This window comes from Empidonax traillii, unplaced genomic scaffold (assembly GCF_003031625.1).
Source record: "Empidonax traillii isolate 1590-97213 ecotype Southwest subspecies unplaced genomic scaffold, ASM303162v1 scaffold1602:size438507, whole genome shotgun sequence".
NCBI lineage: Eukaryota > Metazoa > Chordata > Aves > Passeriformes > Tyrannidae > Empidonax > Empidonax traillii.
Genome location: NW_020956795.1, coordinates 367537 through 372312, shown reverse-complemented (window position 1 = coordinate 372312; position 4776 = coordinate 367537). Strand labels below are relative to the sequence as shown.

General features: G+C 55.9%; 1 protein-coding gene across 1 annotated transcript in view; it reads left to right on the top strand.

Moving 5' to 3' along the window:
• Positions 1-166: 166 nt before the first annotated feature.
• Positions 167-4776, top strand: part of FZR1 (fizzy and cell division cycle 20 related 1) — a 24179-nt gene continuing 19569 nt past the window's right edge. Inside the window, exon 1 of the mRNA XM_027908016.1 lies at positions 167-235. The gene's annotated coding sequence lies outside the window, so the exon portion shown is untranslated. The remainder of the gene's footprint in view (positions 236-4776) is intronic.

Sequence of the window (4776 nt, the reverse complement as noted above, 5' to 3'; positions counted from 1 at the left end):
CCCAGAGACCCAGGGAGCCCCCCCCTCGGGCCCCCGACCGTGACGTCATCGCCGCGCCCGTGACGTCACCGTCCCGCCGTTGCCATGGCAGCGCGCGCGGCCGGCGGGCGGGGCGCGCTCCCGTCGTGCCCCGCGCGGGGGCGGGAGCGGCCGCCATGTTGCGGAGCGGCGGGCGCTGACGGAGGAGGCGGAGCGGGGCCGGGCCGGAGGCGGCGGCGGCACCGAGACCGGGCAGGTACGGCCCGCACCGCGCCGGGGGCACGGTGGCGGGCTCCGCGGGGCAAGGGGGCTGCGGCCGGCCGGGCCCTGCGCCTTCCCCTGCGGGCGCGGGCCTGTGGGCCCCGGCGGGGCTGGGCCGGGCGGGGCGGAGGGGCCGGGCCGGGCGGGGCCGGGCTAGGGCATCGCCGGCTCCGAGCCCGGCTGAGGCTTCCTTCCTGCTTTCTTTTCCTCCATCTCTCGTTTCGTCATACTCTTCCAGTCTCTCTGGGTGCCTTTCCTCGTTCTCTCCCGCCTCCCTCTCTCCCTCCCATCGCGGTCACCGCCTCTCTTCCCCTGGTGTTCGTGACAAGTACCGAGATGCAGTCGGTGTTTCCGCTCCGTCACGGTGCCCTGTTGGCCGCGGCAGGACGGGCCCGGGGCCGGCGGGCCCCCAACGCTCTGGTGCCTCGGCCGTGTTTGGTAACGGGCACGTCCCGCACCTGCCCCCGCGGCTGGAAGGTCGCGGTGTCGCCCCCTCCTTCGCTCCGTGTGCCCCGAAAGGCACGGAGAGCCCGAGCCTGGCTCGGTGTGTCTTCACCAGCTCCTTCTTGCTTCTCGGTCAGACCGATAATGCAGATGGCAGAGGTGATTTTTTTGTGGTGTGGGCTTGGTTCTTAAAAACCTGCTAGGCTGCGGCAGAAACTTTGCCTGGCGGTCCCTTGTTTAGGTGCAGCACCAGTGGACGTGCCCCTGCCCCGCTAGTGGCTCAGGGGTCTCAGGGAGCTCATTTTACCACCGTGTCTTTTTATTGGGGTGTTTTTAACGTGTTGCTGACGTTTTGCACGTGGGATATGTACTCATCATCAGCAACTGAGCCCTTAAAAACCTGAGCCGAGTGTCTTCCTGGTGGTGAGAGGGTGTTTTTGTGGCAGGGAGGGCTGTCAGGTCACCCCAGTCACCTTGTGAAGGTGTTGTTGGATTCGTGATGTGGGGGATTGTTTTCCCTCGGTTTGTGGCTCTCTCGAGGCTGTTGTGCCTGTTGTCTCTGTGAGTGCTGATGCTTCCTGAGTGTGTTTAATGATGCCGCCCTGGTATTTTGTGCTGAAGGTTCTTCAGAGAGCATCTCCACTGTGGACACCTCGTTGTGGCCTTCCAGGACCTAAAGGAGCAAACAAGAGAGCTGGAGAGGGACTTCAGACAAGGGCCTGGCAGGACAGGACAAGGGGGAGTGTTCTTCCACTGCCAGAGGGCAGGATTGGATGGAATATTGGGAAGGAGTTCTTGGCTGTGAGGGTAGGGAGGCCCTGGCACAGATTGCCCAGAGAAGCTGTGGCTGCCCCTGGATCCCTGGGAGTGTCCAAGGCCAGGTTGGATCAAAGGAGGAACCTGGGCTAGTGGAAGGTGTCCCTGCCCGTGGCAGGGGGTAGGACTGGATGGGCTTTAAGGTGCCTTCCAACCCAAACCAACCTGGAGTTCTATGACTGTATGTTTTTGTGTTAAGGGCTGATTTTGGTGTATTTTATTATTATAGTTAATATAGAAGCAGAATTTTCCAGGGCTGTTGGCTGAGGCTGTCGTGTTTCCTAAATTCAGTTACTTTCTTTCACGGGTTGACAAGGGGGCCCTGTTGCATTTCCAGTAGTTTTAAGTTTTATGATGAGGCAGAGTTATGGATGCCTGACCTTTCAGTAAAGCTCCAGAGACAGGGCTGCTGGTGAATTTTTAATCTTAGCTTTTAGTGCACTAACTTTTCCTTTATTGGAAGCCTCGTCAGAGCTTTTATGTAGAGCCGGTGCCTTCAGCTGTCTGTGCTGCACTTGGAATTGGAAGTCCATCCGACAGCTGCATTCCGTGGGTTTTTGCAGCTTTCTGAAGGGAAACCGAATCTTTATTCAAGTCAGTAGCTTCACAGAAAAAGTGATGTGCTCAGGCAGAGCACAGAAACTGCCAAACACAAAGAGGAAGCCTTGCAGGTTCTCTGAGATGCTGTGGGGAAGGACCTGGGGGTCCTGGTGGACAGTGAGCTGTCCGTGACCAGCAACGTGCCCCCAGGGGGCACGTTGCTGGTCACGGACAGCTCACTGTCCACCAAGTTCCTCCCACCCCCAGTGGGGGCTGGAGGTGCATTGAAAGAGCATTGAAGCAGGGCAGGGAGCTCCTGGAAGATGATTCTCCTACAGAGATGCCCAAGGGCTGGAGCATCTCTGGGAGCAGCGATGGCTGAGGGAGCTGGGGCTGTTGAGCCTCCAGAGCACCCCCTGAGAGGGACCCTCCCCAGTGTGTGTCAGGGGCTGCAGGGAAGGGGCAGAGGACGGCCCAGGCTCTGCTTGGGGGGCCAGCAATAGCACAAGAGGAACGGGCAGGAGGTGGTGCTCAGCACAAACCTACCCTTCACCCCAACCCTCAGCACCGTCCCCAAGCCAGGTGACAGCCAGCACAGCCCAGGGGGTGCAGGTGCAGCTCCACCACCTGCCCTCGCCAAGAACTGTGTCTCTAAAACCTTGTTTGTTTTTCCTGCTGTAACAGATAAACCTCTTACAGGACTTGCTGTTAATTAGGGAGCCTTTTGCCCCCCTTCCCCCAGGCAAGAAGTGCCACCCAGGTGACCCCACATGTTGTGTTTTGTTCCCCAGCGCAAGGTTTCCTGCATGGCTGGAGAGTTTGTGCTTTGTTTTGGATTCCCTGGGAACAGGTGTGGCCCTCTTATTTATGGAGCAGCGTGGCAAAAAGGTGAAATAATCACCACCTGCAGGCAATAAAAAGGAGTTTAATGGTGGTGATTTTCTGAGAAATCCCCTGCTGAGTGCATGGTTGTCGTGTCTGCTCGGATAAACCCTGCGCTGCAGTGGGATGTGTATTGAATGAAAACGTCATCTAGGAAGGCATAAGTAACAAATCTACAATTGTCCTGACTTATTAAAAGCTGGCTGAGGCAAATTTGGAACCCCCTGAGCAAGGGCCCTGGCTGCTGCATGGGTACAGTGGCAGGGGGCTGGTGCCTCTGACCTCTGTACTTGCCCGTCGCTTGTATTTGAGTTTCAGTTGGACAGCTGAAAATATCCTGGTCTTTGGAGTACAGGCTTGACTGTTGGCTTCCCTTCTTTTCCTTCAGTTGTGGAGAGAAAGTGGGATTTAAGAAAAACATCTGTGCTGAAAGTGGTGGTGATACCTGAAGCATCATCCATGTGGGAGGCGGCAAGAACAGTGTTTCTGGTGGGCTTTGCAGGGTGTTCCCCTCAGAGCAGGACCTGTGTCTAAGGGCAACTGTTTTGTGTAAGAAAATCCTTATGGAAAAACTTTTGGGCTTGTAATGGTGTACGGAGAAGATTTATTAGATATGAGGAAGAAATTCTTGGCTGTGAGGGTGGGGAGGCCCTGGCAGAGATTGCCCAGAGCAGCTGTGGCTGCCCCTGGATCCCTGGAAGTGTCCAAGGCCAGGCTGGACGGGGCTTGGGGCACCCTGGGCTAGTGGAAGGTGTCCCTGCCCATGGCAGAGGATGGAATAAGAGCTTTGAGGTCCCTTCCAACCCAAACCCTTCTGGGATTCTGTGATTAGTGGAGGGGGTGTTTATCTTTGGTAAAGGCTCTTTCAAAGACAGATTTTTGCTGTTTCCTGAAGGTCTTACAAGCCTGAGTTTCCGCTGGCACGTGACAGCCCAGGCCACAAACAGAGCTCTGTGTCACGAGCACTCTGTCCTTGGCTCCCGCAGACTTCCTGCAGCCTCGCTCATCAGAGTGCCCTGAATTCCTGTGGTTTGCTGCTCAGAGTCCCTCTGTCATCGTGGCAGGACTGCCTGGCTTTGGGGTGCTGGACATGAAGCCTTTCCTGAGTTCTGAAGCTGTCTTGGAGCTTTCTCTGTGAGCGCAGGTGGAGGTGCAGAAAGTCAAACACTTGTCACCTCCAGCCTGGATGGCAGGTTGGGCCTGTGCCTGTGAGGAAGAGGGGATGTTTTCTGCCATGGGAGGTGAGAGGAGGCACAGATGGATCACGGTGCATTTTACTTGTCTCCCATGTCCAGCTTCGATACTCCTGTTACAGCCTGGCAGGAGATGCAAACAGTGTCTTGGCTCTTCTTTTGAGCCACTTTGCCTCCAAATCCAACTGGAGTTCAGCTTATGCCTGTTTCTGGTCACTAAAAGTTGGCGTTTTTGGAACAGGGGCATTGTGGAACTGGTAGTGAGTGCGTAAAGGGGTGTGTGAGCTCCCTGGGCAGGAAGACATGGCTTGGAAAAGCAGGAAGGCATGGAATTTTGCTGGACCTTCAGTGAACAGCAGTCACCTCCATCTTACCCTCTGAAATACACTGCTGTGGTGTGGTGGCTCTGGCAGTAATCCAGTGTCTTGGTGGAGTATTGGACCTTCAGGAGTGTGAGGACTAAGGGTGCAGATCCCACCTGACACCATAACACTGGAGTAATTTTGTTGTTGCCATTGGTGTGATCTCTGCAGCACAAAGCTGTGAGCAGGCAAGGCAGCAAAGGTTATATTTCGTTCTGAAATAAAGCTTTACCTGCCTCCATTGCAGAGGGGTTACTTTTGTAAATGGCTGATCTTATGAAGTTTTTCACACTAATACC